The 12,713-nt window shown below is 55.4% G+C and overlaps 1 long non-coding RNA gene across 2 annotated transcripts; it reads left to right on the top strand.

Annotated features, from left to right (window-relative positions):
- The first annotated feature begins 876 nt into the window (after positions 1 to 876).
- LOC109283484 (uncharacterized) lies at positions 877 to 6,147 on the top strand. 2 transcript variants are annotated; one of them, XR_009461433.1, is made up of 5 exons: positions 877 to 1,148; positions 1,536 to 1,651; positions 4,996 to 5,105; positions 5,323 to 5,398; positions 5,579 to 6,147. It is a non-coding gene; the product is annotated as an uncharacterized LOC109283484 (long non-coding RNA). The 2 variants fall into 2 exon arrangements; XR_009461432.1 differs by having other exon boundaries at positions 877 to 1,651.
- The last annotated feature ends 6,566 nt before the right edge of the window (positions 6,148 to 12,713 follow it).

The raw sequence follows: 12,713 nt of genomic DNA on the forward strand, positions 1-12,713 counted from the left end.
TGTTAGACCCATGACCTGCGTCCCTCCTGCAATGAAGTGTCAAGAGCCTCATTCTCAGGGTTGGCTGTTCCCTCTCCCAGCCCCTGCCTGCTCTTACCCCCAGCCCTCCCCCCTCCCCGCCCTGAGCCAAGAGCGAACCAAGGCATCTGAGCCACCAGACCCGCACCCCACTTCTTCCCTAGTGCCCCTGGCTGCCCAGGGGAGTTGGTGTCCTTCGGGTGCTGGGGGCCCCACAGCAACATCTCTATGGCCTCGTGCTGCCTAGGCAGCTCCATCCTGCGCTGCCTAGGTCCCTCCTGCCAGCGCGAGGGAGATCAGGGATGCTGCAACCACACCCCAGAGCAGGCAGAGCCCAGGGGTCCCGGCTTCTGCCCCTCCTGCCCACCCCTCCACCCCCACCCCGCTGCATTCCCTTTTCATCTCTTCCTCCATCTCATGTAGAGCATAGAGGGGCCCCTCACCCAGCACTGGGCTGCAGCCAGCTCTGGGGTGGTGCTGGGCTCAGGCTAACAGGCTTGAGATGCAGCTGGCTCTGCGGGGGTCACCAGGGACATGTTGTCATCACCCCCCTGCTCTCACCCCCAGACCCTTCCAATTGCCCCTTGTCCTCTCACCTGCCCCACTAAGAACAGTCCAGCTCCTTCATCTTTGGAGCCAGCCTGGAGGTAGGTGAAGCCTGTTATTCATTCCCCCTCCATCTTCTCTTCTGCAGACTGAACCAGACCAGTCCACTCGGCCTCTCCTCACCAGTCCTGTGTCCCAGGCCCCAAAACATTTTGGCAGCCGTGGCCCTACTATTGCCCCCAGAGCAGTGGGGGGGGGGGGGGGCAGGGACGGGCAAGGCCTGGGGGTGCTGGCAGCCGTAGGAAGGGCCTGGAGGCTGGGGATGTCTGGGCTGCATGGGGCTGATCCTGCTGCCTCAGGCGGGGGTTGAGCTGGACGTGCCTCTGGCTCTGGGATTTGGGATGAGGAACCCAGGTGTGCGAGACGGGGAAGGGAGCGGCTTGTGCTGCACTCACTGCTTGCTCTGACACCTCCTTCTCTCCCGGTGCTGGAGATACTGGTGACACTGGGGCTGTCCAACACATCAGGAACACATGGGACAGCTGTACAGAAGATCCACGCCCTGGTGCTTTCTTCCAGTCCCTGTAAGCAATGGGGAAGGGGGGAGCCAACAGCCCAGACCCCTGGGTACTCGCCCAGCTCAGGGACAGGAACAGGAACAGGAACAGGGACTGGTGGCTTGGAGCAGGGGGAGCTGGAGATCCCATTATGCCCAGCCCAGCACCATCCCAGCACCAGCTGTATTGGGAAGCCTGGTTATACCCAGCCCCCAGTGCCCACCCCAGAGCTAGTTGCAGCTCAGGCCCCTGCTGTATGCAATCCCAGTGCTCCCTTTCTGGCTGGGGTGGGTCTCGCCCCATGTGCTGTCTGGGGGGTGTTGAGGGGGTCCATGTCTGCATGAATGTCCCCTCAGTCTCCTGCAGCTTCCAGCACCTCCAAGGGTTCAGCTACTTCTCCAGTTCCTTTCTCAGCAGCCAGCCATGCAGAGACCATCTTGGACCTCCCCAGCACCAACCTCAACTATTGAGCCTGTGTCAAGTGCTGTAGAGAAGAAAGGAGGCAGCTGGTCACCATTAAGGCAGCACAGGTACATATGGAAGAGAGAAGCCAGCGGGTGGTGCGACTAGCTCTGGGGTGGGCTGTCAGGGCCAGGTATAACCAGGGACTGAGACCCTGCAGCTTCTGGGGTGGGCATAGGGGCCGGGTGTAACAGGATCCCGGTGCAACTGTCTCTCAACTTCTTCCTGCACGAGCAGTGTTACAAGGACACATGGGTCCAACCCCCCTGATAAGACACAAGCTGGGGGAGTGTCCTGCTGGGCTGGGAAGTGGGGAGGGGGACTTGGGTTTGCCTCTCTATGCTTTTCGCCCCCCACCCCACCACAGACCCCAGTGTGCCCAGTCTGGGGGAGGCACAAGCCCCCATGGGCCTGGCCCCTGCTACTACCCTGCTCGGTGCGGCTCTGGGCTGGTGCTGGGGATGGCCAGGGAGAGGCCAGCACAGCTACTGGGATGCGGAGCTGGCGGGGAGCGCCGGCTGGGGTGAGTGGGGGGTGGGGGGTGCGGGGAGACTGGCTGCTGGGCAGACATCTGCTTCTCCGTGACCAGCCCCAACAGAGCCAGGGGGCACGGCCTGGACACTGAGTGTGCATCTTGGACACCCACAAGTCTATGCACGCGCAGAGCCCAGAACATGAGGGTTGGAGGGAGCTCAGGAGGTTACATGTCATCCAACCCACTGCTTGGAGCAGGACCAGCCCCAACTACATCATCCCGGCCAAGGCTTTGTCTACCCAGGTCTTAAACACCTCCAAGATGGAGACTCCAGCACCGCTCTGGGGAGCCTGTTCCAGTGCTTCAGCACTGTCCTTGTGAGAAAGTGTTTCCAAATACCCAAACACAACTTCCTTTTCTGAAACTGGAGCCCATTGCTCCTTCTGTCATCTGCCACTACTGAGACCAGTCCAGCTCCATCCTCTTTTGAACCCTCCTGCAGGGATGTGAAGGCTGCTATTCAATCCCTCTCTATCTTGTCTTCTCCAGACTAAATCAGCCCAGTTCCCTCAGCCTGTACTCATTCATCCTGTGTGCCAGCCCCGCAAACCTTTTCCTTGCCTCCCGCTGGACTTTCTCCAATGTGACCACATCCTGTCTGTAGTGGGGGTCCCACAACTGGACACAGGACTCCAGTTGTGACCTTCCCAGTGCTGAAGAAAGGGGAAGAGTCATTGCCTCGATCTGCTGGCACCGCTCCTCCCAATGCAGCCCAGGATGCCATTCACCTTCTTGGCACCAAGGGCACGCTGCTGGCTCCTGTTCAGCTTCTTGTCCCCTGTCTCCCCCAGTCCCTGCTCCTTTCACAGAGCTGGGGGGTCCCAGCTCCCCTCATTGCTTATGGGGACTGGAAGAAGGTGCCACAGTGCTGTTCAGATGCTGTGTCCCACGTGGCCGTAGTGTCACACGCACCCCCACTACCAGAGATGGCACCAGTATCCCCAGCACTGCGATGCAGACTGGGAGGGGAAGCACGTGCAAGTGCAGGCAGCGAGTGCAGCAGAAACAGCTCCCAACCCACTCCTGGGTGGGGAGCAAGACCCTAAAACCAGGACTGTGCGGGGCTGGCCCAGCAGGAGCACTGGCCCAACCGGGTCCCATCCCCAGCCTGGGCTGCAGCAGCACCCAGTGCCTCTGGGGGAGGCTTGACCCCCACTGACCCATGGAGGAGCTGGGGGAGCCCCAGGCAGAGCCTGGCCCTATGACTCCCTTGTCACCCCGTACCAGTGCCCTCGCAACGTGCTTTTGAACACAGGCAGGAACAGATGTTCAGCAGTACGGTCCTGGGGCTGCCGTGGGCTGCCGGCTGTGTGGGAGAAAGATGCAGGATGCTGTTCGCCTTCTTGGCAACAAGGGCACCTTCCCTGCTGGCTCCCAGCCATCTCCTTGTCCTGTCTCCCCAGGTCCTTTTCTACAGAGCTGCTGCCCAGCCCATCACCCCCAGACTGTCCTGGTGCATGGGACCGTCCCTTCCTCAGTACAGGACTTGGCATTTGTCCTTGTTGAACCTCGGGGTGGGGCTTGTGCATGGGGGGGGGCATTGTGGGCTGGGGAGGGCAGGGGCTGTGGGTCAGGAGTGAGGGGCATCAGCAGGGCTGGGGGGCAGGGGCTGTGGGGCAGGAGTGAGGGCACCCGCAGGGCTGGAAGGAGGGGCTGTGGAGCAGCAGGCACTTTCCACTTCCTACATTTTCAGACAAATTCTCTCCTTGGGAAAACCCCAGGTTCTCGTCCAAAACAGAGAAAGGCAAGCTCCCCCTTTCCCCCCCTCCCCCTGGCCCCCACAGAGCCTTTGGGAACCCCTCTGCCCTTCCCCCCCATGCAGAGCCAATCCAGCCCCCCCTGTGCCAAAAGACACCCCAGGCTCCAGGGCAGCCGCAGGATCCACCTCCATTTCTTGCACAAGACAAAACCTCCAGGGTGGGGGGACAGACACGTGGGGGGGGGGCAACACCCTGGGGCAGCGTTCCTGGCTGTGAGACACCCCCTCATAAGGTGGTACCACTACTAGACCCCCTTTAATAACAAGTAACCCCCTTTCTGGCAGCCCCAGGAGCTGATTCTGCTCCCAGTGAGGGGTCCCTGTCACCCGGAGCCCCCTCAGCTGGTGGGAAGATTGGGCAGGGGCAGGGCAGGAGCAAAGGATCTTGGTCCAGGAGTCATAAACGAGAGGCAGTGGCTGGTCCCATTGCAGGAGGGGGCTGTGCCGGGCTGGGGTGGTCCTCGCGCACAGTGATCCCCCTGTGCTTGTTGCTGGGATCTCCCTGGACACAGAGGGAGATGCCCAGAGGATCCCTGTGATCAGGCCCAGATCAGGGCCCCTGGAGGAGAAACCTGCCCCCCTTCCCTGCCCTGCCCTGCCCTACCCCACAGCTGGGGCAATGGAGGGTCCTGCATGTTGAAGCCTGGCAGCCCTCCACGGCAAACGCTTTTGCAGAAAGCTGCAGGGCCCGCTCGCCATCTCTTCACCGGCCCACAGAGGAGATGGTGTGGGCGCAGTGGTGCCAGGCTCTGCCTGGGACTCTCCCAGGCTCTGGCTGTCCCTCCTTGCTGCTTCATGAGTCGGGGGGCCGAGGGGGGTCTCCACTCCCCCAGAGACGCTGGGTGCTGCTGCAGCCCAGGCTGGGGAGGGGCCTGGGCTGGGCCAATGCTCCCAACACCCACTTTCCCCTGCACCAGGCTGCTTGCTGGAGCTGCTGAAAAGAGGGATACTTGGGCCGTGTGTGTCAGCAGCACAGAGCGCAATGCTATTCAGCCCTTCCCCCGGTCTCCCACAGCAGTGGGGGCGGGGAGCAGCTGGGAGCCTGGATGCCTGGCTGTGTGGGAGGGATGGCGACTTGGGGGTGAGCAGGGGAGTGACTACTCTCATTTCTCACACAGCAGCCAGCATCTCCAGCCTGTCCTTGCATGCCATCAACCCGACACATTCAGCCTGTCTCAAGTCCTGTAGAAAGCACAGGTCAAAGGTGATGAGTGGGTCAGTGGCAGAGGTGAATATCCAAGTGAGCAGCTGCTTCTGGGGTGGAACATGGCAGCCAGGTGTACAGGGGGAAATGCCACTGCCCCTAGGTGCAGCCCTGGGGCTGGTTGTACAGGGCAGCGCTGCCCCATGTGGAGACCCAGCTGGCTCTGGGGAAGGTGGTGGGCTGCCATAGAGCAAGGGCGAGGGCAGGAAAGAGCATCACGGGCTCGTGTTTGTACCCTCAGCAGCAGCATGAGAGGAGTCCACGTAGACTGAATCCAAGGAGCCCGGGAAGATGGTTCAGCAGAACGAGAAGCGTCCGTGAGCGGCCTGCCAAGCTGGGGGGCTCACACAACCCCCTGGGCCCTGCCTGTGCCTCCCTGGGCAGCCCCCAGCACACACTGGAGACAGTGGCAGGGAGAGGCCCGCGCAGCGGTAGCTGGGGCCAGTGGGGTCTGTGTGGGCGAGTGGGTGACACACAGCCGGTTTCCTCCCATGTAGGACCTGCTCCTTCTTGGAGATCAAGGCCAAGAAAACAATGACTGCACAGGAAAGAAGCTCTGCTCTTCACGTGAGTGCTAATGCCCCCCCTGGCTCCCACCTCCCAGCAGGGCGGAGGCCTTGCCCCCTGTGCCTCGGCTCGCTGGGGTCTGCGGGGAGCTCGGCACACTGCGGTAGTGTGATGGAGGGTGGAGGGGCTCTGCAATTTATGTGAACACCACAACACCGCCCCTCTTCTTCCGGGAGGTCGAAGGGACCAGGCCAAAGCGGGTGCTGCTGCTTCCCCTGTCTGGGAACAAATGGAAAACAACCCGAACACCAGGTTTTCTACCAATGCGTGTTCTAGCACCGTGCGCTTAGCCCGGCCCACTTGGGGGTTTGCTTGATGGCACAGCGTGATTTGCTGGGCACGGGGATGCACAAGGATCCACACCTTTAGTGCCAGCATTCAGTGTTACAGTGACAGGTTTCATGCACTGATACACAGCTTTATGGAAGATTTTGTCCTGCAAAATTGGGAATTATACATGTAAAATTACATTTTAAATAAAAATGCTATGACATGCACAGATTTTTTGTGATGGCATAATAGTCCTGATAATTTATTCTTCCATTTTTATATTCTGTTTTAAGATAAACACTTTTCTTTCATCAATACCACTTGAACTGAGGTTTGGGTTGATTTTGAAATGGTATTTGTTTCAATGCAAGTGAAATAAAAATTAATGGTTGAAATTACATGATTTTTACACACAAACTGAAGATTTATGCCTGCGGAGTCCCTCACAGCGGTGCAGACAGGAGACTGGGGCATGAGAACAGGGGTCCTCAGTTGGGGGTGGTGGGGAACGCGGTGGGGCACCCCTCCAGCTCTGCAGTCCAGCATAGGAATCATCAGTGTTTATACCGAACAGCTCGCAAAGAAGGATTTTTCCAGCTCCTTGAGTTGGTCGAATAAGAGATTGGATTTACCCAAAGGGGAGAGAGAGAGAGAGAGAGAGTGTCAAGATCAGGCAACCGAGCCGCCACCCCCTTTGTACTCTTCCCTTTCCCATTTTTCGCCTTTTGCTTCTTTCTCCTTTTCTCTTGTCTCCTTCCCTTTTTCTCTCCCACGTCTTTTCTTTCTCCTCCCCCGCTGGATGCGGGCGTCTTCCCCCAGGCAGGACAAACAGCACACACTCACGCACGCACGTGCACGCACACACACACACTTCTCACATAACACAGCAATGGTCTCGCTGCCCCCCAGGGTGACACGACTGCACGTGTACACTGCCAGGCTCACACGCGCGGGGATGCGTGGCACCGGCGCTGCGGGAGACCGGACAAGATCTCACGGCCACACACATGCCGCGCCCCCCGTGTCAGCGGCGGTTTGGCTGAAAGCCGGGCGCTGTCGACGGGGAGCTGGGCGCCTGGATGCCATTGGCCGCCCGCTACGTGTGCCCCCCCCCCCCGGGAAATGGCAGGACGCGATTGGCTGCTGCCGGCGCGAGGGGCGTGGTCGCTGGCTGTGCGGGCCCAACCCAGTGCCCTGGGACACCGCCTTCCACCCCACCCCATCACTCTTCTTTCCGCAGTGCCAAGTGCGGGGCGGGCGGCCGGGGGATCCCCGAACTGGGCTGCACGGGGAGCCTGGAGCGGAGCGGCCGCAGGGTCTCCCCCGGGCCAGGCACACGGGACACGGGGCGGGGGGTCTCGGACCGATGGAAACTCCCACAGGACCTGACACGGGAGGGGCAGAGCTCGCAGCCCGACCATGACACTGTGCGGGATCGCACTGCCCTGCACTAGGAGGGAGGGTCCACAGGACCGGCTGGTGAAGACCTGCTGCCCCGACACCCCGAGCACCCGAGGGCCCTGGCGTCTGCCCGCTGGTGCTGACTGTCACTCCTGCAGGCTCCCACCGCTACCGGCATCTCTACAGACGGGTGTCGGACCCCCACCCAGATGTGCCCCACTTCACTGCCGTGGGCTACGTGTATGACCAGCAAATTTTCCGCTACGACAGCGAGACGCGGAGACAGGAGCCGTGCGGGGACTGGGTGCAGGGCACCGTCGGACCACACTTCTGGGATGGGGAAACCAGGAGCTTGCAGGGCTGGCGGGCGGGGGCGGGGTTTCAATCAAACCTGGTCACACTGTGGTATCGCTACAACCAGACAGTGGGTGAGTGTGAGCAGGCGGGTGTGAACAGGAGGCTGCAGGGGACCCTGGGACTCAGGAGGATTCACAAGGGCATTGCGGGGGGAGGGCATCTGTCCATCAGCAGATCAGGGTGGGGAGCCCAGAGGGTGTCGCGCTGTCTCGTGTCTGGTGTATAGTGGGGGGTAGTCGGGGGGGTAGTGACACAAGGTTTGGCTCTTTTGGCCTGAGACCAGGACATTTCAAAACTTAATAATAAAAGAGCTCTTCCCCAACCTCTCCTCAGCTTTGGGTCAGGTTGAGAGTGGTGCTGAGCTTTTTTCCCCAGCCCAAGAGGAACCTTCCCCTTCTCCAAAGGTATGTGGATGGTGCTGGTGAAATCAGCTAACATCTGCATGTGTGTGTCTACGCGTGTAATTAATGCACAAGAATAAACTCAGGCTTATTGATCTGTCACAGGCCGGCTAGGCGCTGTGAGTGTATCAGCCGTTTGGCTGCTGGGTTCAGGATTGAGGAGGTGAGTCGGGAGTGAAGTAAAGGCAAATTTACTGATAGCTCATGCATGCAACAGTTAATAGAAAGGCTAATGTGACAAACAGGTAGTACAGTAATAAAGAGCTAATAGTGAATGATAACAACAGGTAGCCTGAATGACAAAAAGTGCCCACATGGGGTTGGCAGTTTATCAGCAGTCCCTCTATGCCAGGTGCGTGTCAAGGTGTTCCAGCAAAGTCAGGCGTCCCCGATCAACGCTGTCTGAGGGGTCACCGGGAAGATCCCTAGGTCAGGATCCAATCCTCGCTCACACTGGGAGTCCAGGGTCCAGGCTTGGTCCAGCGATGGTCCTTCTGTCCTGTCCATCATGCTGGTCACTTGACATATGCGCTCCTTTATACCTCTTTTTATGCTAATCTGTTACAGCCACTTATAAGCTTCCTGACAGCTCTTACCCTATGGGATTAGGTGTCAGAAATTATCATAAAAGACTACTGCCTAAACTTGGACTCACCCAATAAGCAAATCACACCACATCACTTTGGGGTCTGAGATTAGCATTTACTCTGCCTAACGTCAATTCACCTGGCTACTTCCTTTTTGGGATGTGTCAATCATAACTTGTGGTCAGGTTTGTTATTTCGACTGACCTTTAAGCAAGAACTGTTAGGTTAGCTAAAGTTTGCAGTTCTGTTTTTTAGTTCTGCTTTTTGGGGCCCAGTTAGTCTTATGATCCATACAGACAGTTAATTTTAACATTGCGGTTATACTTGGGACAGACGAGATCCAATTTGCAGGTTACAATCTTACAAGCTTTCCCTTAGTTAATATCAACTGTCAGACTGCTGTCAGATGTCTCCAAGAAGCAGATATTATTTGCTATAATTTGCTCATTAACCCCTTTGGTTCTGGCCATCACATAGCTCCAAAGTCTTTTGCTCGTGGGCATGCCATTTGAACATGCACCCTGGAGCAAAAAACTCCAAGGATTATTGCTCCTGACTTTTGTTACGTTTCAGCTGTGTTCTTGGGGCACAGGACACAGGCTGTCTGACTCGCAAAGAATTCCCCCTCCCTCCCCTCCTCTACCTGAATGAAACTGATTAAGATGCAGTAGGAGACACACCTAAAACCCTCCAGATAAGGGTAACGAGAATGAAACAACTGCCCTAGGTCTTATTTGCATCCAAGATGGAACCAGATGACCATTCGTTTACATGAGAGATGGAGAACAGAAAGCCTGAAGCAGAGATTGCAGTGAATTCTGGGATCAGAGAATCAGGGGAGTACTGCATGATGGGGAATCTGTGCTCCAAATGCTAATTAACCCACATTTACACACACCCAGCTCAGCATTTCTCAGACTAGTTCTAATCTGGATTTACAAAGGACTTTTCCCCCCCAGAAACACGCTGTCCCACTATGGGAGGCCTATTTAAACTTGATTGACTAAAACTCAGTTGCCAGGTTAGGGAATGCTGAGGCAAAAGACCAAATCAGAGCGGGTATGGGCAACATTTGAACAATGGTAAAGGGGTTCATCACAGCATCCAGCCCTTTGGAACCCTGACCACACATGTTGTCATACTTTTCCCAGGAAGACTGGTGGAAGTCCTCCTGCCCAAAGGTGATAACACTCCAATAATTGCCTTAAGTCTGTTAAAAGACTATAGTAAGATCTGGAAAAGTCATGCTAAATTGAGGCTTGTTCACAACAAGTAAAAATCCAAAATCCTGATGCTGCAAGCTATCTGTTGTTTCTGAAGAAACCACGAGATATCCCATCAGTATATCTGCTATCCATAGGAATTTCAAGCTGGCTCCCAAGTTTCTGGGTACTCCCTAACCTTACATGTTTCCTGATTATCAGTCAGTTTCTTGAGATGTTCCAAACCAGGTAACCCCTTGTCAATAGAAAAGACAATGATTTACACTATTGAGAATGCTTCAAAGCAGCTGAACTGAGGGTATAAAAATCTGTAAAAAAGCAGAAGTGTGTGTGCTTTATGAAGAAAAATCATGTTGACACCACCCGCTGTTGTTCTCGGGACATTGGAAGAACATATTGTCTCCCTTCAAGAATTGTGCTAGGAACTTTACCTGTCAGCTTTGAGACCTAAGTGCCTTGGACTGGTGAGATCTCAGCGTGCGCTCTCTCTCTCTTTTCTCTCTAGGCATAAATTTCTGAACCTCAACTGTATTAGTTAAGCTTGAGCTGTTTCCCGAAAAAACTCAGCGAAACTAGGGTAATACTGTAATTGTTTGTGTTTGTTTTTCTTGTGCATGTCTATTACTACTAGTACCATTACATATTTCATATGCTTAGCAATAAATAACTTTTATAGTCAAACTGGTAATAACTGGGTATATTTTTCCTTCTCTGCTTCTCCTTCCTCATGTGCTCTGCAGCAATGCTTCTTTTACATAAGCCAAAGATTCCTGTGAATCCCAAAACTACTGTGGGGTCTGCTCATCAAGAGGCCAAAGACTGGAACGTGCTGAGTTTGAAACACATAAGGGGATTAGCTTGTACACATTGATTGACCCAGTTTGCCTCAGATGTGCCCTAATGAACTGAATGCTGGTCCATGAGGGTGTCAGCTGGACACCCAGCTGGATTCAGAGGGATTCTGTTCACCTGTGTGCTTGTGTCTGCCTGCGGTGTATTGTTGTTCTGATGAACTGATTCTTGGCATATGAGGGTGTCAGCCTGTCCATGTTGATCAATCCCACCGGGTCAGGTGTGTCACGTTAATCTGTGTGTGTTTGTGTGTATGACTGATCTGGTGCCTGGAGGAACCCAGCCCCATTGAAACTGAGTCCTGCAAGATAGCTCCATTGTGGGTGAGGACTTGCAGAAGGGAGATATACAGCTCCGTATAGAAACACAAGTAACACAAGCAGCACATTGATAGAATTACTAGGATCCTAGAAACATATCCCTAATAAATGAGCACATCTCAAAGTGATGGGCAAATCTGGTAACACTTTCTGCATACACAGCACATCCAGTTGCTCTGACAGGGTTGCAGTGCGCTGCAGAGGGGTGGCTCGGGCACAGGCTAGCTGGCAGCTGGCCACAGCAGTGTGTTGTTGCACATGAAAAAACTCTGGAGCAGACTGGCACTTCCCTGCTCCAGAGTTGATTCATTTTGTGTGCCCTAATAGGGGCACATATGTAGATGCAAAGACGTTTCCTGCAGAAGTAGTCAAGCAGCTCTGCAGCAAACACTTTATGTAGATACAACCTATGGGGAGAAAACTGGGCCCTTTATGGCCCCCTCCCAGAGGGGCAGAGGGCTGTGGCTGGGTGGGGGCTGTAGTGAGCTCTGAGGGCAGGTCTCTGGTGCCCGAGGGGCAGGAGGCTTTTCCCCCTCACTCTCACCTCCTCCCGGGCCTCTGGGGTCTGCCCCAGTGGTGACAGGACAAACAGATCCACCAAACCCTCATCCCCAACCAGGGCTGCAGATGACGGGCTCCTTTCCAGCCTGGAAGATTCAAGGCACCTGTGCACATGGATGATTTTCCAAAAGTCCCCTAGGGCCCAAGGGAAAACTGTCTCAGAGCTGGGGGCGGGGGGACCACAGCTGGCTGTTGCCCTTCCCCTCAGGTAAGGATTGGAGGGGCACAAAGCACAGCCCTGTATGCAGGTGATTGTGGTGGCCAGAACCAGAGGGGTTACTATCATGAGCAATAAAGATATGCTCTTGGAGACATTCAGGCAATAGTCTCAGCAGTTACAATTAGCTAATGCAAAGCTTGCAACTTTGCAACCCGCAAGTGGAATTTGTCTGTCACAATGTAACCAAAGTGTGGAATCTAACTGTTTGCACTGATCATGGGACCAGTGAGCGCCGAAAATAAGCAGAGCTACAAGATTAGCTGATCTAACAGGTTTTTTAAAGGTCAAGCCATAACAAGGTCTGACCACCTAATATAATTAGCACAGTTCAAGGAATCCAGGAATAAGAAACTAAGGGCAGAGTAATGCTAATTTCAGACCTCAAAGTAATGTGGTGTAATTTGCTTATTGGGTGAACCTGAGTTTGGGCAGTAACCTTACATGATAATTTCTAACACCTTTTGATCCCATAGCATAACAGCTATAGGGCAAGATTGTGAGAGGCTCTAAAGCCAACAGATTAGCATAAAATAAGGCATAAAGGAATGCGCATGTCAAGCAACCAGTTAGAAGGACGGGACAGAAGGACCATCGCTGTACCAAGCCTGGACCCCGGCCTCCCAATGTGAGCGAGGACCAGATCCTGACCAAGGGATCTTCCCAGTGACCCCTTGGGCAGTTCATCGGAGACGCCTGACTTTGCTAGAACAACTTGGCAGGACGGCCACTCTCCCAGGGCCAGGGCCTGACAGCCTGCACTCTCACTCCTGTGTTACCCCTCCATGGACATGGTTAGGAGAGTTGTTGGGCTCTGACTCCGGCCCTCCTGTCCAATCCTGGGTGGGGTTGCTCTGCTCTGGTGCACATTACCTG

This window comes from Alligator mississippiensis, chromosome 1 (genome assembly GCF_030867095.1).
Source record: "Alligator mississippiensis isolate rAllMis1 chromosome 1, rAllMis1, whole genome shotgun sequence".
Lineage (NCBI taxonomy): Eukaryota > Metazoa > Chordata > Crocodylia > Alligatoridae > Alligator > Alligator mississippiensis.